We start from the raw sequence: 24892 nt of genomic DNA on the forward strand, positions 1-24892 counted from the left end.
TGGACCCAGCCCTGAGCCCTGGGGAACCCCACTTGTCACTGGATAACAGGGAGAAATTCTTCTCACTACGGGAGCGGTGGAACAGGGAAGCCGTGGTTGCCCCATCCCTGGCAGCGTCCAAGGGCAGGTTGGCTGCGGCTCTGAGCAGCCCGGGCCGGGCGGGCTGTAAGGTCACCCGGGGGCAGCGCCGCCTCCCGCCGCACGGAGCTCCGCCCGCTCGCCGGGGGCAGGTGAGGCTCCCCGCGGCGGGGATGGGATGGGATGGGATGGGATGGGATGGGATGGGATGGGATGGGATGGGATGGGATGGGATGGGATGGGATGGGATGGGATGGGATGGGATGGGATGGGGGCGACAGGCGGGGGAGCTGCCTCCCCGGGAACACCGGGGCTCCCGGCTCCGACCGCGAGGGCAGCCGCGGCTCCTCGGCATCCCCCGGCCCCGCGGTTTTCTGATTTACGCGTTTACTCGGGAAGGAAACGGGCGTCGGGAAGGGCTGCGTCGTATTTGTTGCTTCTGCAGGGTTGGTCCCTTTCCCCCAGCCCCGCGAGCTGGGGCGGGGGAGGCTGTGCTGCTTCCCAGGGGATTCCGGCGGGTGGGAGCGCTGGGTTCGGCTGGGATGCTCGAACTGGAGGTGGGTGAGAAACGCTGGGGAGCTCGGGTCACAGGTGGCAATGTCGTTCCAGACACACTGACACAAGCTGTGAGAACCTCTCTGTGAATGCGGCAACGCTGTTTGCTCACCCTACTTGTGCCTATGAGGGATAATTAACCCCTGTTCTTAAAAAAGGAGGCACTAGCGGCCTCCGAATCGAGCGAGCTCACCACACAGTTGCATAGTGCACGCTGAGGGATGCTTCTGATGTAAACAAACTAACACAGAATACACGTTATGTGGAAAATGCAAGACAGAGGAATAGGGAGTAACTTATCCTAAGTCCTGCAGCAACAGGTGGCAGAGCTGAGAGGAAAAGGCTGCGCGTCCTGGCTGTCTGTCTTGCATCTCTGTCACAGCATAATCTTCCTCCGTTAGGGCAGAGCTTCCTCTCACCAAAACAGTCACAAAATACTATCAGCTGCAAGGAAAACAGCATCAATTCTTGCTTCCTAAGGCTGTGATAAAGAACTGAGATTAATTTATTATTATTAGACTAGAAAACCACCTCTGGGGAAAAAAAAACCAACTAAATGTCTCTGTAACTTGTGCTCAAAGCATATGACCAGAAAAGCAGTGTTCTAGTGAGGAAATTGAGGCTTTCCTGGGTCTAAATATTACTGTATGTTGAGAGAAGGATGCCCTGCTAGGTTGTCCAGCATGGTCCAGTTGTGCCCTCGAGCAAACAGGAGGCAGTGAAAAGCAAAACCAGCACTGATGAAAACAAAGCACTGCAGAACATAAGAACATATCTATCAGCTAGGCCAATCAAAGCTCTTTCACACATGAAAGATTTTTTTTTCCCCAGAAACTATACGCAAAAGAAAATATGGCAGGGGACTGAGGCACTAAACCTTTGTGGCAAAGGAAAGCAGAATGATATTGTGCATCATGAAAAAAACTTAGTAGAGTCTATCTATACAAGCAAAATTTCCAAAAGAAGTAAGAATTGGTTAAGAATTCAAAGCACAAGAGCATGTTGGACTGCAAAAGTTTAAGGGCTTGGTCTTTCTTTTCATTGAATCAATAAACACAAAATGAAGTATACAGCTTCTAATATAAACTTATACTGAGCTATTGAGATAAAACTTGAACAGAATAAATGAGAGGGCATTGTAAGTAAACAAAGGCTTGGAAAATGGTATCAGGATTTATTAGGGAAATGAAGAAAGACATGTTGTCTCAGATTTAAAGAGGAAATCTCTTAAAAAAATGAGGCCTAGCAGAAAGAAAGTGAACCTGCTAATACAACAATGCTTTTCATGGAAAAAGCTAAAATGGGAAAAAAGATGAGAAAAAAATGCTGGGAAAAAAAGTGAAATACAAAGAAATGTCTTTGATGATGATGGAAACCTCTTGTTAAACAAAGTTGAAGTGCCCAAGGTAAAAGAATCATTTTCAGAAGGTATTGTTTGAGTTAGCTGAGCAGCTTAGAACAGTCAAACAAATAAGACAGGTTAGTATTGATCAGAAAGTATCTGAGAGGAAAAAGATGAGATACGTTTATTTTCATCACATGAATTGCTGGCATCTGGAGATCAACCAGCACAAGGCACAAAAGGAGAGGTAGCTTGTAGAAAAGTTGTGGAAAATTATTAGGAAAAGAGAATGCAAAACAGAGTATAAGTAGGCAGCTGCACCACTACAGACCTTCCTAAAGACCTTCATCTGTGAAGGAGGGATGCAAAACTTCTGTCTTGGGGAACTGTGGGCTAGTTTTGCTATGTGGAAGCAGATAAAACTGTATCTCGAGATCTTACAGTTTGGATTTCTGCACAAATAAAGATGCACTGGAGAAGTCTCAGAAATTCCTGAGTGTGCTTAGGGCTACTTTTCCAGGAAAGGGAAAAGGACCAAACCAGAAAACAGCCAATACAGAACAGTGTATCTGCTCCAACTGGGTCATGTCAGAGGGAAGGCCAAAAAATGTTAAGGAGGGAAAGCTGAAGCTCCCTGACAGGGCACTGCAAACCAAGGGTCCTGACAGGAGATACAGATTTTACATGCATCTAAAAGAAAGACAAAAGATTGTGAGGTGATTTCCTGGGAAGTATTACCAACCAGAAGGAGTGAACTGTGATAAAATCTGAGGTTCAGCAGCTCTTGTGCACGTATGTCGCTATGAGGTATACAGTTTGTTATAGATTGACCCTCAGACAAGGATTTTTAATGGGTTGTTTGCCACCATGACAGAAAAATTAATAAATACATGAATGAGAAGTAAAATGCAAGGAAAGCTTTAGCAGAAAAAGTAGCCAAGTGGTACAGTTATGAGAGCACAGACAGTAAAAGAAAAGGCATAACATAAATAAAATCAGAGGAAAATGAAAATGTATGGAGGAAACTTCCTGACTCTTCCAGGTCAGCAAAGCAATTCAGTCACATGCACAATTAGTCATAAATAATGACAGTCATTCTAACAAAAGATATCCTTACATTAGGATTCATCATTACATAGACCTTGCACTTAGGTCTGACCTTGGCTTCCTGAATACGCATCAGTCTGAACTTTTATTTAGTTCTTAATAATTCTGTTACAATTCTTCAATTTGCATTTCAAAAAATGTTCTATGCAAGTGAAAATGTTAATATCATCATTCCTAATCAGTGAATCTTCTGTAGCTAGTAGTTCAGCAAAATGTAAGGGAGAATACATGAAACCTATATACCTATGAAACCTGAGGAACCTATGAGACTTAAGCTGGAAGAGGGCTGGAGATGTGCAGGATCTTTCAAACATTTCCTGATTTTTATATTAATGGATTAGTAAACAAATAATGGGAGGAAGAAAAGGATCCACACAAAGCTTTCAACATATTATCTAAAACACTGCAGTTGTCTCCCACGTAGTGGCTGTAATTCAAATGAGATACTGGGGTCTGTAATATTGCGTGCGTTATATAAATGGTATAATCAATTTGGTTATTTTTCTTTTGTGAATTAAAGTTTTAGCTATAGATAGCAAATGTTAAGAGCTTCAGATCAGCCATTTTTGGAAAATGACAGAATACAAAACCCACACAGTTACTTCAGATGGATATTTTCCTTCAGGTTCTAAAGATGGGTGCAAGAGAAACTCTTGACTTTCCTCTGTATGGCTAGGTCCTGGTGGTTACCCTTTATCAAGATCATGGAAAAGTAAAACTTCAGGAAGTTTACCTGTCCTCCGGGTGAAGGTAAGGAGATTTTTAAGAGGTTTGATTTCTGAATGACAGGTGACTGTTTCAAGCATGAGTTGAGAGAATGTAATACTTTGTGTTGAGATGAACTGCTGAGATACAGTTTGTAAACTACCCAGCTGAAGATCAAATGGCAGAGAAAGCTGAGTAACTAAAATAGATAAATCAGTTGGGTTGGAAAGGACCTGTAAAGATCATCTAGTCCAATCCCCCTGCAGCGAGCAGGGACATCTTCAGCTGGATCAGCTTGCGTAGAGTCCCATCCAACATGACCTTGAACATTTCCAGGGATGAGGCTTCTACCACCTCTCTGGACAACCTGTTCCAGTGTTTCACCACCCTCATTGTAAACAATTTCTTCCTTACATCTACTCTAAATCTACCCTCTTTTAGTTTAACACCATTATCCCTTGTCCTGTTGCAACAGGACCTGCTAAAAACTTTGTCCCCATTTTTCTTATAAGCCCCTTTTTAAGTATTGAAATAAGGTCTCCCCAGATCCTTCTCCAGGCTGAACAACCCCAACTGTCTCAGCCTGCTTTCACAGCAGAGATGTTCCACCCCTCTGATAATTTTTGTGGCCCTCCTCTGGACTTGCTTGAACAGGCTCGGTCCTTCATCTTTTTCCGTGTTCTTTCCCGGCACAGAGGCGAGGTCGAAAGACTGGTAGTTCCCAGGGTCCTCCTTTCTACCCTTTTTAAAAAATGGATGCAATGTTTCCCTTTTTCCAGTCACCTGGGACTTTGCCTGACTGCTGTGATTTTTCAGATATCATGGAGAGCGACTTGGCAACTATGTCAGCCAATTCCATAGGACTCTGGGGTGCATCTCATCAGGTCCCATAGAGTTACATATATTCAGGTTCCTCAGGTGGTCACGAACTGGATTTTCTCTTACAGTGGGAGGGACTTGGCTCTCCCAGTCCCTGCCCTGTGGTTCATCTACTTGAGAGGTGTGGGAAGAGGGGATGGCAGAGAAGACTGAGGTAAAAAAGTTATTGAGTACCTCGGTCTTGTCCATTGTAACCAGTTTGCCAGTTGTGTTCACCAGTGGGGAATTTACGCTTTCTTCGACCTTCCTTTTCTGGCTGATACATTTGGAGAAGCCCTTCTTGTTATTCTTAGCATCCCTTGCCACGTTCAGCTCCAACTGTGCCTTGGCTTTCCTGACCCTAGCCCCGTACAACCAGGCAGCGTCCCTATACTCTTCCCAGGGTACCTGTCCCTGTTCCTGCTTCCACTGCCTGTGCATTTCCTTATTGCCTTTTAATTTGACCAGCAAGTCTTGACTCAGCCATGCTGATCTGTTGCCTTCCTTTCCTTATTTCTTATGCCTGGGGACTGAGAGCTCTTATGCTTTTCAGAAAGTGTCCTTAACGATCTGCCAGCTCTGTTCTGCTCCCTTGTCCCTGAGGACCATTTCCCAGGGGGTCCTATTGACTCACTCTCTGAAGAGCTAAAAGCTTGCTTTCCTAAAATTCAGGGTCCTGACCCATATCCCTCAGGTCTGGAAACTTCACCAGTGTATGATCACTGCAGCCCAGGCTGCCTCCAATCGTCATGTCACTGATTAGGTTGCTTGTGTTCATGACCAGCAGGTTCAGTATCACCTCTCCTCTGGTAGGGCTGTTTATTACCTGGTTTAAGAAGTTATCCTCAATTCATTCCAGTAGTCTCCTGGATTATCAACTAGAATAAGAAAGATGCTAACTAAAATAACCAAGTAAATAATGAAGTAAAGTTAAGTGGGCACCATTGTATTATGAAATTGCAGAAAAAGTGTGCATCCGGACTAGGGAACTCAAAAGCTACTTATTATATGCATGCATATTTTGGTTTCTTTCAGTCTGGCAAGGATATATGGATTTTGATTAGTTTACTACGGGATTTTTTAGTTTTGTTTTGTTTTTTTGTTTTTGTTTTTGTTTTTAATTACTGGTCTTCAGAATAGGGATGCATGGAATATTTGCTGTTCTGAGACACTATAGGAGATGTACTTAGGATCTGAGGTCTGTCCAGTCCTCTGGGATTTAGTCAGATCTTATTAGATTCAGAGTCACTGTAGTAAGTCTAGAAATGTGCAGATGCTAAACATAATGCAGAATTTTAATTATTGTTTACAGTTAATTAAAATGCTATTTTTGTTTGGTTGGTTTGCCTCCCTCTGGCATCTTCAGGTCCTAATTAATTCTTAACTGTGGGTGGTGGGATTAGGATTGGCAGCAACACACACCTCAAACAGCCCACCAGCACCTATGGCTGTATGTGCAGTAGTATGGCAGAAGCAAAGAACGCATTCTTGAGAAGTTAGATAAAAGTTGCTATTGTTCTTGCTGCCAAGATTTTTATCACATTGTCAACATACTTGTTAATGTGCAAACATGCAGGTGAGATACAGAACACATGAAACTCATAAAAAGATGAAGACTTTGTATACATGTGAATTTGGAGCACTGAAGATGGGATACATAGAAGAGAGCTGAAGGGGAGTGAGTGTTTGCTGGACAGGTTAAGAAACTGGCTGGCACCATTCCTTATGGTGAACTGCTTGATGACATTTATGACACTGATAAAGAAAATCTATGAGCAAGTGTCATTAATTGATGTGGTTCAAGGAGTTGGGTTTTGGCACATTTCTCTGGAGGTGGTATTTCAGGGGCATAACCAGATTGTGATTGAGGGAGTTTGTTTTGTTGTTTTTTGGGGTTTTTTTTCTGATAATGTTGCAGTTGTTTCAGAGTACAATGAGGTTTTCTGGCTTAGAAGTGCTACTGTAATTGGTTTCTAGGGCTTTCTTGATTTGACCTAATTGGACATTTTGAAATATTGCCAAAGTATGGGGTAGGATTTTGCCAGTTTTCCATCAATGATTAATAAAGCTCATTTGGAGGATCAATTAGAGTTCCAGAAAGAAGATTTTGAACTGGAATGGTTATAAAACCAATGAATGCTATTTTATTAATGGGCATTTTCAATGTTGAATGATGAAACCCGGCACTGTAATGAACAGTAAATACACTTTTTTTCCTAGAGAATCTCCTATCTTCAAATTATTATCATATTGCATTGGGTATTCTATCATCAGGGTGGAGAAGCATTTTCATTCTATCTTGTAGTGACATTTTGGGCAAAATTCAAGTTGTTTTGTAAAAAATCATTAGACAGTTTAAAGTGGTTTCAACAGGTAAGATTTCTTCAAAGGTTTATTTCCTCTTCACAGTGCTAAAACTGTATGTCCCAGCTTGCTAAAAAGTCTTTAGGAAGAACAAGTAACTGCTCTTGGAGTGTCTGAAGACCTAGCGAACTGAATAAAAAAAAGGAAGTGATAAGTTTGGAGCGAGGAAAGGCCGGCAGTGTATGCCATCATCACTTTCTAATCATCCTCAGCTCCTCCCCGATTTTTTTTTTTTAACAAAGATAATTTAAAAACAACATGTAAGTTGTTCAGCCTGTCTCTGTGCATTTCTAATCTGTTTATTGCCCTGGTGTGTGAATACAGAGGGTTTTTTTTATCTATAGTCAGAGGGCAGACTAGAGTGGATACATTAACAAGTAGGAGGTTCCTACATGTTGGAATTAGTTAGTTACCCGTCTCTTTCATTGCTTGTTTGTTCATGTTTTGCTCATTCAGATGAATCCTAAAGACAGGAGATACCCAGCTATTACGGTAATGCCAGTTTCTAATTTGTTCCAAGAGTTCATGGCCGTGGGTCTGAGTGCACCAGGTAGGATCTGTAGGTGTTTTCATAATACTTCTCATTGCATTTGGGTTGTAATGAGCTTTTCAGTTGTCATGCTATTGAGTTTTGGCTGAACAGTTAGCTATAAGAAAGTATAGAACTGCCAGGTGCTATGCTATGACTTGCTATACTTACTCTTTAGAAGTCAAACAAGAACTTTCACTGAAGTACTTTCCTCTGTAAAGATTTATGCATAGTAGGTAGCACTGCTACTCTGCTGCAGCACTTTTATACTGGGAAAGGTCACTTAAAAAGCCAGAGTTTTGAGTAAAGTTGGCAAGTCCTACAGAGAGGTTTTTCAAGCTGGCCTCCAAAGCATCTTCTGGTCTTCCTGGCAGATCAGGTTTTCTAGGGGAAGGCACTGCTTCTCTTTTTCAGACACTATTAGCATAAGTATCACAACATGAAACTCATAACCACACTCAGAAGATGCTCTGTTCTCATATGTCAGGCAGATCGTGTTTAAATTGGCATCTACTGAAATATGACTATTGGAATTGTACCAGCACGACGTATTACACAGAGCAGGCATATGTACTATGCTATGTGTTACACTTGGAGCAAAAAAAAAAATGGAAACAGCCATTCTAAAATAATAGAACTATAGTGCCATACCATTATAGCATTTCTCCTAGCACCAGGGTAATATTTCTCTTCCATACCTTTGAAGAAAACATAGAAACCAAAATTATTCAATGAAAGCTCCATGCATGTCTCTGAATTATACCAAAATCCAACTATGATTGGACTCAGGATGAAGATGGTAAAGTGATCTCAGTCACTTCATGTTTTAGGCCTGCTAAAATAAAGCTTAGAAAAATACTGCTGAAGCAAGAAAGGTGAATGAATGGAAAGTTGACAGTGCATTATTTTACTGTTTTCACTTACTGAAATGAGCAGATGTCCTCGTCTTTTCCAGGTAAGAGATACCGGGCTTCTACATTCTGTTCTGAGATTAGTAGAAAAGTAGAATCTCAGTTCCTAGTTTTTGTGACTTTTACTTAGAAGTGCAGGTTGCTTCATGGCACCCAATGCTTCTTGCTATGTTTTCCATAGTAATACTCACTGATGAAGAACAAGTTGATTTAGAATACGATAAGCTGCATGTTCTCTCAATTAATACACCCACCCACCTGGTACTGAACTCCATATGGTCTTAGATTAGGAATGAGAGAAATTGCAAAGCTCTCGCTTCTGTCAGGCCTCTGAAAAAAACAAAGCCTTTCCCCAGTGGGTTTTAGCTTTCCCTCAGAGTAACCCAGTTATAATTATTCTGACTGCAGAAGCCTTTCCAAGCCCTAATCTTTTAACTGAAATCATAGTGGTCTGGTTTCAATAGGACTTCTAGTCATCTTCTCACTCTACCTTCTGTCAGAGCTGCAGTCACTCTTGGTTTGACTCTTCTTGAAAGAGATGTCCCTTATCCACTACTGAAAGAGAACTATGTGCAAAGCCTTTGGTGCTATTACACCATTTCAAACTGGAGACTTTTCTGTCAGTCAGTTAAATGCCATTTCTCCTTGCCTGATGGGCTGTCCTTTTACCATTGTGCCCATGTCACCATTTGCCCATCCCATTCAGCATGAAGGAAAAATCTACAGGTAATCCCTGAGGTAAAGATGACTGTAATTTGTCATCTACTTTTGCCATTAATATTAATTTATTCACGTGGAGTTGCTTCTGATATGTGTTTATGGAACTCCAAACTAGGCCCACTGTCTTTTTTATGAGATTTGGAGCCACAGATCTTAAAAAAATCCATCACAGGTGGCAGCATAGTGACAAGAATGGCCTTGATCACGTCTTCAGAGAATAAGAAGCATGAACTACCATTTTTGTTTACTCCAGTAGCCCATCTAGCCTGCTTATCTTTGACTGACTTACAAGTAAAGGATTCCTGCAGAAAGGGTGGAAGAAATAGGACAAGTATAGGATGTCCTAACTTCTAGCATTCAGAGGTTATGGGCATTTCCTGAGCCAGAGATTTCACATGCATCATCATGTTTACTAGCCAGTGATAGACTTACCGACCATAAATTGTTGGATGCGTTCTGAATGTTCTTGAACCTCCACATCATCCTTTGATGACAGTCCAAATAGCCCTCTTTTAATAAAACAGTTTTTGCAATAAAAATGAGAACATGCACAAATTCCTATTTAGTATAGGATCCTGCTTCAGTGTATGAGGGCTAAGATTCTTTTCTCCAATACTGTGTTGTTGCAATTTAGAAACACAGATCTTAAAAATAATTTTTGGTGACAACGAAATCTTGCTGTTTTTCTTTCAGTTCAGTTTTTTTTTGCCCTTGTTCATTTGGTTTTGTGGACCAAGCACTAATGTCGTGTGCATCCCTGCATAATTTGAAAAAAACTCCCTGCTGTATTTTTGCATGGAAGATCAAAACTGTATGTGAACTGTGCATTGGAGGTTAGATTGTGCCTCTAGGATTGTTTCTCTCTCTTTTGCCTTCCTTCTCATTATTTATTTTTCTTTCCTATTTGTTTTGATTTTTGTTCATTTCTCTTCTGTTGTCACACATCTGCTATGATTGCCCTTGAATTCTGATGGCACAATGGAATTAGAGCTCTGTGCAAAACCAAAGTATTATTATATTAGGTTATTTTTAGATTTCCCAAAAAATCTTGAAATACACATATGTTACACTGTATGGTAAAATAGAAATCAAAGAGGAAACAAATTAAACAGTATATAGTCTTAGTGGTTTGTATCAAGTATTTGTAGGAAATGGTTATTTGCCCTAGACAAAGACTAGAGGATGTTGGCCAAATACCTTCAGTTAGCACCAAAAGGTTTTGAGGTCTTCCATGGCACTTTGGCCTCAGCTATCATTAATAATAAATGAAAATTAATCTAAAGTCTTTGTATTCACATACTGCCCAGGAGTTTTGTTGTGTGTATAAGCACTGGTTATCCATAGTTTAAAGAGGGACCCACGTAGGATGCCTTCCTGCTGTGCTGCCTCACTACCAGTAGTCTAAAATATGAAAAGGGACATGTATGCTTCCCGATTTCCACATTCCTTGGAGGGTTTTTAAAACAAAATGGTTTGGTTTCTCTTTGTCTGCCAAAAGGTAAGGTTCTCATTTAATTAGCAGTCTCCAGAGTGACCTTAAACTACTGACATTTTGTGCTGCTTTACCATAACTGTTTGCATCTTCTATCAGCATTTTCCCATGCACTGCAGTACACACTAGGTCAGAGAACTAAGAAGATAAGAGACCTGATAAATTACAAATAATAAAACCTGCATGTTTCATAAGACCTTCCTTCCACAAAGTAAGTGGCTAGAGGAGCACTTTTAAATACTCTGATGTATCTCATCTGAATGATGCTTTATCTGTTGCATAGAGCTGGCATATTACAAAGCCGTACCTCTCCAGGATCCACAAATATTTGCCATTGCCATCAGTGAATGTTGTTAGGGATTGGTTTCACCCAAGTATGATGATGACACATTTTAAGACTCTCATTCTCACCATCACATGACTTTGTGTCCCTGCATTTTAGTCATTTCAGAGCAGTGCATCACCACCCCACTGGCTCATGCTGTGCTCTGTGTTTAGGAGCACATATTTATGACATGGGGAGTGAAGAATGAAGTTTAACTCATGTCCTTAACTAACCCGTAAGTGAGGGATTAACTGCCTACTGCATTCTTTTAACAAGTATTAATCACTGAACATTATTCTCATTTTTTTGAAAAGTCTTTTGCTTCCTTAGCATATCATACACATCTTGGTTTGAAACCATGGCCTTTGAGGGGCTGTTGATACATTAGTCACCCCAGTGTTGTCATTGGCCTGACAAGGCACCCGTTCTGTTACTTTCTGAGTGAAGGCAAAACTCCACATTGTTGCGCTACAGCTTGGTTATCGAGGTTTGCTTTCACTTCACAAACCTGTTTCCTGGCTGTGGTAGAGTTAAAAAAATAATTACAAGTTTTTCAAAGGATCACCCACATACACATGGTATGAGAGCTCTTTTCTTTGTTGGTTTCATTTTATTTGTATATGACTCACTCTTGGCAAAATGAGTGAGCCTCATGAGCCTGTAAAAATTCTGTTTGGATTAAATGATTTGCATTAAATGATTTATAACTGAAAGAAGGGTTTAATATTCCTGTGATTCCTTAAGGAAAAACAAACCGATCTTATTCTTTCAAGTAGCTATTGCTTTCACGCCTGTTACTTCAGACGCCATCTTCCTCGCTAAAGCTGATAGCTGTTAACGAGACTCTGGGTACTTCTCCTTCCTTGCTTTCCCTGCCTCATGAATTAGAGATGTATGGCAGGGATGCACTGTCATCCTTCTCCCAGCTCATCCTTCTGAGCCTGACTGAAGGCCAGGGAACGCACGGCCTCCCAAAACTGCCTGCCGTGCCACAGGCAAGAAGCAGCGTTTGTGCTGGCCTGAGGGACGGCAATGGGGTCTCCAAGACTCAATATCCCCAAGTTTTACAGGCTGGAGGTCCATCAGCCTTCGTTTTCCTGTTGGAGTGGGTGTGCTGGTTATGGTCCACCTCGTCCATGCTGCCTCCTGCCTGGTTGGCTGTCTGCAGGGCTGGTTGCTTGCCCACCTGCCCTCATCCCCAGCCCTAGGGTTGGGCTGGTGCCCCACACCCAGAGATGAGGGGGCAAAGGAAAAGCCCCCACCAGGCATCCCTGCAGAGATGGGACCTCCACTCATAGGTGGGAGGACCTCCTCCACGGGCGATGGAGGCCTCGTGGTGTGGCGTGCCTGCCAAAGGCTACGTGGGAAAGGCACGCGGGCAGTAACTGGGGCAGCAGAAGGTGCCATACAGAAGATGTCTGACTGTGTTTGTGTGCACAGCCGCGGCTAGCCTGGGTGCCTGCTTCCAGAGGCTGGGGCACAACTGCTGTGCCTGCAGGAAACTTGTTAATGGGGGCCATTGCCTTCAGCCTCTGACCACGGCAGAGCCCTCCTCCTCCCTTTGCCCGTGCCCATGCCCACCTGTCAGGGTGCTCCATGGCCACATCTTGCAGCGTTACCACTGCGGGATTTTAATTGCCGTGGCAGAAAGGTGCCACGGGTCCCCCCGCAGCCCCGTCCTGTCTCCACAACCCCATCCCCACAGTCCACGTTGTCCTCCCAGCAGCTGTGTCCCCGCTGCCCCGTCCCAGTCCCCGGAGCTCCATCCCCGCAGCCCCAAGTTGTCCTCACAAGGCCTGTTCCCCGTAGCCCTGCAGCCCCATCCCTGTCCCCACAGCCCTGTCCCTACAGCCCCAAGCTCTCCTCACAGCCCTGTCCCCACAGCCCTGTCCCCACAGCCCCAACCTGTCCCCACAAGGCCTGTTCCCCATAGCCCTGCTGCCCCATCCTTGTCCCCAGAGCCCCATCCCCGCAGCCCCAAGCTGTCCTCACAGCCCTGTTCCCCATAGCCCTGTCCCCGCAGCCCCGTCCCTGTCCCTGGACCTCCGCCCCTGCAGCCCCAAGCTGTCCTCACAGCCCTATTCCCCATAGCCCTGTCCCCACAGCCTGCAGCTCTGACCCCGCAGCGCCGTCCCTGTCCCTGCAGCCCCATCCCTGCAGCCCCAAGCTCTCCCCATAGCCCTGTTCCCCACAGCCCCATCCCCGCCGCCTGCAGCTCTGTCCCTGCAGCCCCGTCCCTGTCCCTGCAGCCCCATCCCTGCAGCCCCAAGCTGTCCTCACAGCCCTGTTCCCCATAGCCCTGTCCCCACAGCCTGCAGCTCCGTCCCTGCAGCCCCAAGCTCTCCCCACAGCCCTGTTCCCCACAGCCCCATCCCCGCCGCCTGCAGCTCTGTCCCTGCAGCCCCGTCCCTGTCCCCGGAGCCCCATCCCCGCAGTCCTGTCCCCGCTGCCCCAAGCCGTCCCCACAGGTCAGTTCCCCAGAGCCCCGCAGCCCTGTCCCCAGAGCGCGGTCCCCGCAGCCGCCGCCCGTGCCCCGGAGGCGCGGGCTGGTTCGCCGGCGCCGCGGGGCTCGCCCTGCCCGGGCGCCGCCCGCGCTGCCCCGGGGTTTCCCCGCCGCCCGCGGGCGCCCGGCCCGGCGGCGCTACAAGTGGCGGCCGGGGGCGGTTGCGGAGGGGCCGCGGGGCGCGTTGCGTAACGCCGCGCTCCGGTCGGGGCGGCGCGGAGGCGCGGCGGGGCGGGTCGGCGCGGCCGGAGGTGAGCGGTGAGCGGTGAGCGGCGGCGGCGGCGGCGGCGGCGGCGGGGCGGGCGGGGCGTGTGCGCGGCCCCGCGGGAGGCGGCGCGGGCGGGGGGAATCCGGGTCACGTCCGCAGGCAGGCGGCGGCCGGCGGGAGGGGACGCGGCGACGCGCAGCGCAGCGCGCCCGGGCGGGCGGGCGGCTCCGCTCCCGCGGTGAGTGACCTCGGGCCCCGCGCGTCCCGGGGGAGGCGAGCGGCGGCGGGGGGGGGGGGGGGGGCGCTTTGCGGGCGCTCCGCTCTGTTTAACCGGCGCGGAGAGCGGGGCGAGGGGTCCGGGGGTGCGATGGGATGGGATGCAGCGTGATGGGGTGGGATGCGATGGGATACGATGAGATGAGATGGGATGCGATGGGGATGGGGATGCGGGGGGATGCGATGCGGTGGGATGGGAGCGTCGGTACCCGCCGGCGTTTCCTTATTTATTGATGTTCGCAGCGCAGGCGGCGTTTTCCCCGTTAAAGAGTTTATCCATTGAAGTTTTTATTTGACTTTCTAAAGCGGCTGCGGCAGCGACAACAACAACAAGAGAAATCCTCGAAGTTAAAGAGCCAAACGTGTTAATTGTTAACTAAATATAGAAGAGGGAAGCTTGAAAACGGCGGTGGGTGGGTTGTTCAGACAGCGGATAAAAGGGAAAGGGAAAAGTTGTCAGCCGTAAGGAGCCGTTTGCTGATAGGGAGGGTCGCACCTGTTCTGGCGAGCGGCAGGAGCCCCGTAGATCCCTGGTCCCCAAGAAACCTTGTTTGCACCCTCTGATCTGGGCGGTGGAAGGAGAAACACAAGTTAAAAATACTGGAATAAATACCAGCTCTGACTCAGGAGGGCGAATGAGACTTCTATTCCCTTCGGTATACGCATCTTCCCATTATTATTTTATCTTAAGACAGAATTCGTACATTCAGAGCGAGCCATCTGCTAGTTATAGCAATATATTTAGCGTTTATTTACAAAACTTAGTCTGCTGTAAATATGTGTTTGCATAATTGATAGACTGTGGATCTTTTTATAAAATAGTTTGTTTTCCTTTTACAGTTCAGTACTACTTGTGTGTTGAGACAGTTTACTAGATTTTCTGGTCTCTCTATTCCCTGCTCTGACTTCTACAGAAATTTTTGATAGAAAAAACCTCCAAACCCAAAAGTACACAGAGCCAAGGTTTTGTTCTTTATAATAAATTTCTGTAATAAAAAGATAATTTTGAGAAGATTTTATCATAGTCAATGCAGTTGCAATGCAATGAGCTGTACTGCCTTACAGCAAGATGCTCGAGTTGTGTCTCTTACTTTGGCCTGTAAATAATACAGCTGTTTAAATATATATCCTTTTCTTAAAGTGAAGACGCTGGACTAAGTCCCTGAAAGGTGTAGTCCTTTATTTTCTCATAGAACAGCTGTATAAGGACAATAACAACAAAAGTTTTGTGAAATTGAATATGCCTATATCCTTCCTCACAAGACTTCTTTTAATCTTTTCTACTAACTGGCTCAAAATCACTCTCTGTTTCAGTCCTGGGACCCTTAAATTAGTCTCAGCCTTCCTTCAGTTTATTTGAATTTGTGGCCTTTGGATGAGCTGATGTGTTCCATTGTTACTTGCTAATAATGGAATTATCTAGTCCTGACGTACCAGTTGTAAAACTGAGGGTGCTGCTACCCGATGGTCCCAAGGAAATTTAAACACCCTATGGCTCTGTACTAGAGGAGGAAGGTTTTAGCTGTGGTTTGCATTGGCCTTTAGCTGTGCGGACTCCGATGTTCAGAGCTGAAAGGGCTCAATCAAAGTCTGTTAGAGTCGATGGAAAATCTCCCATTGGTTTTTAGTGGTTTTGGATCAAGCCTTGTATGAGCTAATGTTGAGCACATCGTGGCTACTTCAAATTGTTCAGTGCTTTTGAAATTCTTCGCATTTCCAAGTCATTATGTAAAGTCAAATTTACTGTGCTGTCTCCTTCTCCTGTTTTGAAATGTTCTTTTGCTGAGGAGAAAGCGGTGATGTTGGTTTTGCGCCACAGCACTAGTTTTATTATCTGATCATAATTTTATTATCTGATCATTTCCTGTTATGGGAGGACAACTTGTGTGCGTTTTCCAAATTCCCCTCAAGTGGGGGATTTTGGAAAAAGTGAATCTGCCTTCACTGGAGGCTGCTTACCCTGCGGACTGGTTTCTTCAGGTATTTTCCAAAGAATTTATGGCAGTGGGACATCTGAAGTTGTGAGATGTGCTTTATGCGATGTCCATATTGTACTTCCCTTGTTCAGTATCTGGTCGTTTACTGATTATTTTTAAAAGTGAAGGCGAGAAAGTTGTTAGTGGTCACAGATACTGGTATTCCGTAGAGAGTCTTGCAGAATAACACATACCTGTGGTAGGCATATATCCTCTCGTGGCTTCCCTGTTGTTGATGATGAGCAGGATTTTTCCTCTTGGCTATATGTGAAAACCCAGCCAAGAGAAAAGTAGGGAGAAGAATGCTTACTAACCTTACATAAAGGAAGTTTGTCGGGAGTTTGTTGTCTAGTGTAGCCTGTCGTGAAATTTGATTCTATTTGGAACAGAATCAAGAGATGAAACCTCAAAAAAGCCACCTGATTTGAGGCAGGACATCCTCCACTAAGAATCTTATTTGCTACCGGAAGGGTGAGACCAGGAATTTTGGCTCCTTGGAAAAGGAAATTCTGGAGCTCATTATCTCTCTTCCAACATATTCTGGTTTACTTATTTGGGACTTGTTTATTACTAAAAGTTGAGAAGGCAGAAGGGACATTCATATGGAAGAAGCTCAGGTAAATAGCCTGAGGTGAGGGAAGGCACAAGGAAGGCAGCACGGTTTCTGTGACCCCTCATGTCTTGGGTTTCCTTCTAGGACTTGGGAAGTGCTAATTCTTCCAGCCAAACTAATTTGCTCTTTAATAGGAGATGGTTCTCATGGCAGAAGGCAGAGCTGTATTGCACAATGCAGAATAGCAGTGCAGAGCTGCACATTTCCTCTGTCTTGTCCTTTTGTGTCTTGGATTTTCAAAGCACACGAGAATCTGGAGTCTGGAGGAAGGGAGGAGATAACTGTTGGGGCACTGTCCACCCATCTGCAGGGAACGAGGCACAACACCCATGCCATGGGTTTATAGAGAATATGGTCAAGATCCAAATTTGTGATTTGTCTGTCAGACAGGGTCAGAGGACCAATTAGGACAATTAGTGCTTAATATTTCTAGTTTGTCTTTGTTCCCTCCTTTTAAATTTCAGAAATGGATATGTATACAGTCCTAGATTCTGTCCTGCATGGCCCCAAACAAACAAACAAATAAATAAATGCTGTTTTGTACCTCCTCATGTTTAGCAGAATGCAGCACTCTCCTTTTCTCTGCTTAACTGAGGGGATTGAGGAAGTCTGTACTGGAAAGTGTAGTATATGTATGCTAGTCCGGGGGTCTACTTGGATAATTTATCCCATCAGACAAATTAGTAGAATAATTCACATGGCTGTTCATGTGGCAGTACTGCTTCTGATGCTTTTTAAATCTGCCGTTGTGCAGTGGAGAAATACTCTTATCTTCTCAGGGGCAAACTAGAATTGTATATATTTTACAGGGATAGCTAAACAAGCAATGCATGTATTACGATAAGCTTTGTTATGAACATAAAAGACAGACTATAAATAAAATTGATTTCTGTGTAAAAATTAAAGAATTGTGTTTCTTCAATTCTCTGTTATTTCATCAGTTGTATGGGGACCAAGAGGACATTTTGAATAAAGTAATTGAATTTTACATAAGTGGTTTCTCTCATTTAATTCACAACATGTGGATGAGATTGTTTCCATTACTCATCACAACTACTTTACTTTAAACATGGTTATGGTAGGTGGACAATGGAAGTAAAAGTATTGGTTGGGAAGGTTGGTTCTGTTTATAAGCTTTTCAGTTTATCACACTGCCAAAGTGCATGTAACAGCCTGCAGCCAGACAGGATGAAATCGTAAGCAAATTAAATGCCTTTTTGAAATACAAAAATTGAATTGTGTATTCAAATCTGAGCACTTTTGGTCATAAAAGTTCTCATTTTACTCTGACCTATTGTAGCTTATTAGAAATTAAAGGTCCTGTGAAACTTAAATTAGTAAATTAGTCAAAGAATAAAGGAACAAACTGCAGTTTTAAAAACATTACTGTGTATCCTGAAGTGTCTTAAATATACAGAATTGTAGTAATTTTTACTGATAAACTAAACCAGCAAATACTCTTATGTTGTAATTAGATTACACGCATGAAAGCAGTGTGATCATTCTAGATTACAGAACTGTTCTGTGTCCTCTGGTGAACCCAACCCAATAAATTAGGGTTCTGTTTTCCATTGGGAGAAATAAAAGGACTGATTGTCAAGCTGCCTAATAGTAAGGCAGAAAACAGGACAGGAAGATCAATGTCTCTTCACGTGAATTTAAAAATGTGAGTCTTCCCTTTGCTGGATGAGGAAGGAGTGAAGTTGGTACATGTAGAACCAAATTCCTTATATGTATGCATGCTTTCTTATCTTCGATAGAAGTTCATTAATTCTGCTCAGCTGCTAAATATTTTTGCCTATTCTAACACTGATGTTTGGATGTGTTCTGGATCACTTTATGGGAGTTGTTAGGAATGAACTGTAAGCCACGGGTACAGCAGCACCATTGCTTGATTGTAGGATGTCCTTTGGAACAGCTGTGGTGGATGAAAATAAAGGAGTTCTTTGAAGAAAATTAGAAGTACTTGTCTACATAAGCAGTTGGATTGTTGGACAATGGCTCGGTAACTGATACCTTAGTGACATGCATATGGATAAGCCATTTTAAAAATATTCACAAGAAGAATCTAGTGAGATGTCCCTGATCTAGTGGGGTGTCCCTGATAGAGTGGGATGCCCTTGCCCGTGGCAGGGGAGTTGGAACTAGATGATCTTTGAGGTCCCTTCTAACCCTAACTATTCTATGATTCTAAGAATATAGTTCTGTGGGTAAGAGGTGCTGTTTTCATCACCACTGCAAGTTGGCTGCCTTAAGCCTTGCGTTGTATCTACTCTCATTATCTATGCCTGCATAATGTTCTTGAACTCTGGGCCTTTTCCTTTCTCATTTGCAGACCTTCCCATCTTTCTTCCACTGCTTTGTTCTCCCACCTTGGCCCACGTTAGTACACTGGTAACTCCGCACCTCCCACCCATGACTTTGTGGTGTTTCCCTTGACTTACACATGCTGGCTGCTTGCAGTGTGCTCCAGCCACGCTGTACTTCAGCATGCATGGAGTGCTGCTGCTACTGCTTCTTTGTTTCCTACCTATAGAAAGAATTGTTTTTTCCTCTGGCCTTTAGCAAAATCTTTTCATTCCTGGTCTATTTGCTTACCTCTTTGCGACTCTTGACAGGTAGGATTGCCTTTGTGTGTCATCATACTACCTGTTTTTTAGCTTTACATTAAAATAGTTCTGTTTCCATGATTTATTAATTTATTTCTGATTCTTTCTTTTTTTCTAATATTTCAAACATTGTTTTAAAAATGGGGTGTGTTTGTGTGCACGGTGCTTCAAAGTTTAATTAGGAGCTGTAGCATTTCTGTATAAGGCTTAGAATAACTTTGTTCATGGCTTCAGGAAATGGAAGGGTTTATCTTGAGCCTTCTTTTTGAAGTTAGATGTCTTACTTTTCACATTGCATTTGTTCTCCGAAAAAAAGAGATAAGGTGAATCTCATTATCCAGTTAGATAAACAGGGAAAGACTCTGTACAGAGCTGTATCCATGTAAATCCAGAATATACATGCCCATGCACATATGTATTAGGAAAGTATTAGCCTACAAAATACTTGGGATGAATTTCATTTCTAAACCAGAAGAACTACTTCCATTAAATATTGAAGTATAATTTTATTTCTACAAATATAGAGAAAATTATATCTGGAACACAGAGTACTTCCTATGCAACACTGAACTGCACGTATTTTATGTTGTACCCGTTTTACTGCTGTGACTTACTGAAGTGATTTGATTTACTGAAGTACTCTATGTGACCAGAATAAAACAGCTTAGTTAGGACTGAGGACTTGGATCAACTATTTAACTGCATAAGTTGTTTGATTATCAAGGTTATAATGTCAAGCACTAAGAGAAAGAAATACCAGAATTAAGGTTGATTATGCAGCCTTAATTTGGATATGAGTATATGCAGATAAACAAAGTCCCTGGGTTGTACTGCTTCACTTTTCAGGGTGCATAGTGTTATGTTATAATAGTGATGTTTGAAAACTATGAAACTATGTCTCCTATTAACTATTTGAAACAATGAAATTTCTAAACATGTTATCCCAGGGAATGCCTTCGGTTTTGTAGAATATGTGGAGTATGTGGTCCCTGCCTATAAACTGTAAACGTGTAATAGTAATTTCTTCCTGATTATAGTCAATTTTGAGTTGAAAATCACTTGAATCAGCACCATGGAGGGATCAAACCTGGTAATCCAACTTATCTTATTTTTTTTTCTGTTCCCCACACTAAAGTCCCCTGCTTCTCTCCTTTGCCAGAAACAGGAAAGGGATGCTAAAGAGATTTTCCTTCCTTCAAGAGTCCTGTGAATGGAGATAGCATCCTCAACCTCACTGCCCCATAGGGTGTCCTGTCATTTGCTCTGGTTGCTGAATCTGTAGATACTGAATGTGGCTGCCATCCTGCTGTTGGCAGGGTGGGTTGCACTGTCCTTGGTTCCCTCTGACAGAGACTGCTTGCCACCAGAAAGGATAGGTCAGTGACAAGAGTCCTGCTTGCCATGGTGTTGACCAGACCCTACGCTTTTTTCTTCTCATCTTTCTGCGTTAATGAGTGCTAGGTTCTTTGGTGGTGGTGGTAGGCGTAGGGGGCTGTCCCCTGTCCTGCCGCTTTTTGGCATCTCCCTCCTTCTCCCTTCCTCCCTTCTGCCCCCCCAACTTGGCTGTTCTGTTGTGTATGTATGTGACCACTGGCATGTGCTATGAGACTTTGGTGAAAATGGTGATCACCTCCAAAACATATGAAGCCTTCTTTCTTGCCAAGTGGATTGCTGCACAAGATACTGTCTTGATAGCATCTGTCTTCATTTCCATTGAACTCTGGGAGAACCCAGAGGCTGCTGTGATTGTCAGGCTTCCTGGGAAGCCGTTTTGCTTTCATCTTCTGCCCATCTGCTGTCACTCTCCCAGTAGGGTGGGAGGAACATGCTTACAGCCGTTCTGGCCATGCCTTTCCAGTCAGTGGATGGTGGGAGTGTCTTGTAAGGAAGAAGGATTTTCAGCTTCAAGAGGCTTCGTATCAAAGCACTTCAGTTTCATGAAGGTAGAAGTGTTTTCTTTGCTAGGAAGCTAGGTGTGGATGGGAATGGTGTGATCTGGGGTAGGGAAGTGCTGGACTCTCTAATTCCTGAGTGAGGGGAGGGGTTTGGTCATACCGTGTCTATAGAGCTGTTCCCTGAGCTAGCCCTCCTGGTCTCCTCAACCTTCCTCCAGTGACATGGATAAGATGAATTGCTTTGGCATAGGATATTTGGGAGGGGGCCTAAGATGCTTCTCTTCTTCTGCTGCTTCTACTTCTGTCTGTCCTCTGCCTTACTTTCTCTTTAGGGCAGATTGCCCATTTCTTACGTTCAGCCCTCCCTTTGTGGCACATTTCTGAGTGCTGTCAATGTTCACTGGTTATGGTCAAACCTGGTTATGATCAAACCTGTCAGCTGTGATTGTGAAGTGTTTCTGTGTCTCCTCCCACCCATCTAATAATAAATCCTTTATTATTAAGTCCTTATTTTTGTCTTCTTCATGAGAGGCAGAAATGTTTAGTGCCCAGCAGCTAGGCTTTGAGAATGATCTTGTTGGCATCTATCAGTGAGGGGTTTTCACAGCTCAGACCAGAGGATGTGGTGTGGATGGAGCCTTGCCAGCACGTCCAGGTCATGATTCTCATGGCTGGATGAGGAGGGACAAGCAGGCTTTCCCCAAACTGCTGCAGATCAAGGGTTGATATGGTCTCCTTTGACCTCTCCTCCTTTGCCCCAGTCCATCTTTTTTTGCCGGACTGCGGTCCAAGAGGCATGGGCAGGCGCTGTGGCCAGCGGACTGGCAAGGGGCTGAACTACTGTAGACTTATTTGGCTGTAAGCGTGGAGAGAGTGGACCTGGCACTTGTTTCTGCAGCCAGGACCATACTTCTGGCCTTCAGGCTCTGCCCTGGCTTCTTTACAGTGTCTGTTACCTGGCATGGAGCTAATTACAGGGAGAAAAATATGTATGTATAGCGTCCTTCCATCTGTTTTCAGATGTCTTCAGATATGAAATAGCTGATAGCTGGTGAATTTCTGGATCTGAATGAAACAGTTATAAATTGAGGCAAGACCCTCTCTCCCATTTCTTCTTTCCCAGTCCTTCTGACTAGATTTTCACAGGGACAGCAGGGTTAATCCTTGTGATAAGGGCCTTGCTTGCCAAATTACAGTTTCTGTTCCAAGGAATAGGGGAACTCAAGTAGTTGAAAGAAAAAAGTATTAAAATTTTACGTTTACCAAAAAAACCCCAAGTATTTCCCTTGGCTATTTTTGCAGAAACAGCAAGATGCTTTTGACTGGTTAAACACCAGCACAGGTTGCCCAGAGAGGTTGTGGTGTCTTCATCCTTGGAGATATTAAAACCTTAGAGAGATATGATCATGGACTGCCTGCTCCAGATGACCCTGCTTGAGCAGCGGATGGACTAAACAGTCTCCAGAGGTATTCCACCCTCAGCCATTCTGTTTCTGAAGCTTTCTGAAAAAGTTCATCTTGAGATGGGCAGTCTGATATGAGGGGTTGCAGTTCACTTGGTTAGAGATGAGTGAATTATATAACTAATTTAAGATAGAGTCACTTCATGAGAAGTGTAGTGCACACTTTAGAAATCAGCTGGTATGCCACCCTTGGCCATAATAAATTCAAGGAAGTCAATAAAAATATTTTGAATACATACCAAAATTACAGCAAATCTTGCTACTTCTGTCTATATAAACAAGTTAAGCTGCTCTGTAACTTTAAGAACTTTCCTAAATGCTTTTTCCACACACACTTCAAAGTTGGGAGCTTACATAAAGCTTAAAACCAGGATCTGTGCTGTCGCCTTTGAATGTAAGGGGCTGGTGCTCAGGATCATTGCCTTTGATCCCATAGAAGGAGTCATATGGGGATGAAAAGTAGCCAGGACTTGGCTTCTGTTTACGAGTCATTTTATGAACATGCTTTGCTCACAGGCACGTAAGTGTAAAAAGCCAAATTTGCATAAGCAAACTATTCTATGAACCCTTGCCCTCCACTCTTTTGACCTTTGTTGCTCAGTTTGGCTCCCAGAGCTTTTCCCGAGATCTCTTTCTTGGGTTACATGTCTCTGCAGTGAAAAACTCAAGTTCTGAAAGCAAGAAAGTGGTGGAATTGCAGCCACAGTACCTGAACTCAAGCAGACAACCTTCCCCCTCCCATTCCTACTACCCCTCCTTGTGAGGCAGAACGGTGGGGACCAGTGTGGACGCTGACTGGCAGGCAAGGCATGTGCCAGACATCTTACCTTTGCTCAAGTTCATCCTCAGATCGTAGCTGAAAATTCATACCCATAATATAAGTTCACATCAGTTTAACCCATGCTTTGCAAAAACACTGCAGACTGCCTGTTTTTTTGGTAAAAGTTTTTTTTCTCTCCATATTTTTTCCCTATTTTATTTCCTCAATTTAAGAGGACTAGCAGGAAGGCTTGCCAGCAATTTACCTTGGAGATAGAAGTCAAAGGGGACGTGGATTGCTGACAGGATATTACTTGCTGTCCAGGCAGCATAGCATGCAATAAGACAAAAAAGCTTGGACTCCCCATTGTGATGTTCAACTCCAAGCCAAGTTATAACTTGAGCTTCGTCTCTTCAAAACATGTCTGCATAGGTATACCCATAGTCCAATCATAAGTCTGCATCTGAATTAGTTATTACTGAAGATATTTAAAGGCAGATCTTTACCAGTCATTAGTTCAGATCCACAAGATCAAACCTACCATCTGGTTATTGTTTTTAAAGTTTTGTTGCTAAGGGTTCCCTGATACATTATGCCTAATCTTGTCAATATTTCTTTAGGTCTTGCTTCTTTAAATAGCTTTGGATGAGTGGAACGTGCCATGCTTTTGCTAAGACTTCCTGAAGTCAGTGAAAGCCATTTGTGAGCAAAGGCAGCTGAAAGAAGCAAATGAATTGTGTACCCTGCATAGTTGCAAGCCAGTCTGTGTTTGGGAAAGGACAGTAGTATAGTGCTGTTGCGTTTGCTTTGGGAAGTAATCTCATCTAAAGGAACTTGAAACAATTAGCAAATTAGGATTGTGAAAACCTCAGTATCATTTTCTCTTCTTTAAGGGAACAAATATTTAAACTCAGAAAGGACAATGTGGAGGAAGAATTTGAAAGATTGACCTTGGCAGATGTTGTCCGGCATAGGACAGAACAGGACTAAGCTTTACCTATTGCTGTGTGAAGGTTAAGAGCTGCAATCTCTGTTAGGAGATCCAAATTTCACAACACTTGCATGATGGTGTAAGAGGAAGAAGGGTGTGGGCAAAACTGTACAGTGACATGAGTAATTCAAGACCTCACCTGTTTTCCCATCTGGAAAGCAGGGCTAAGTGGAAAAAGCAGATGGGCAGATCAGAAGTTACAGTTTAAACGCTTACTTTTGCTGAGCTTATCTGAATTGAGCATAATCTTTGGGGATTCATGTTTGTTGCATGCTTTTTGTATTTGTGAATGCATGTTTTCTAATTGAGTCAGAAGAGACGCTGTCTGGTGTTGCTTCTTTTATGTACAATATCAGAACAGCAAATCTGAGCTACTAGGATACAGCCAGCAGATGCCAGTAGTCTTTGTGATACTTCTGTGTTGATTTACTTAGGATGTTCGATAGTGTTCCTAGTAGTGAAGGAGCTACCTTTTTAAAGATATTAAAGGGTAGAATTACTGTCTCATTTCTATGTGAAAAAGCCTCAGTGAGTATCAAAGGCAGATTATGACCTTAAGTGGTGCCCAGAAGTAAGTGGTATGTCAGAAAAAAAAAAAAGAGTTACAATCTC

General features: G+C 43.7%; 1 protein-coding gene across 4 annotated transcripts in view; it reads left to right on the forward strand.

The window, feature by feature from the left end:
* Positions 1 to 214: 214 nt before the first annotated feature.
* Positions 215 to 24892, forward strand: part of THRB (thyroid hormone receptor beta) — a 171559-nt gene continuing 146881 nt past the window's right edge. The window contains exons 1-2 of one of the 4 annotated variants that reach the window (XM_069860124.1): positions 215 to 230; positions 3708 to 3832. The gene's annotated coding sequence lies outside the window, so the exon portion shown is untranslated. Of the gene's footprint in view, positions 231 to 3707; positions 3833 to 13811; positions 13936 to 24892 lie in introns of those variants that run through there. The other 3 variants (XM_069860125.1, XM_069860123.1, XM_069860126.1) reach the window with 3 other exon arrangements.

This window comes from Phaenicophaeus curvirostris, chromosome 6 (assembly GCF_032191515.1).
Source record: "Phaenicophaeus curvirostris isolate KB17595 chromosome 6, BPBGC_Pcur_1.0, whole genome shotgun sequence".
Classification (NCBI taxonomy): Eukaryota; Metazoa; Chordata; class Aves; order Cuculiformes; family Cuculidae; genus Phaenicophaeus; species Phaenicophaeus curvirostris.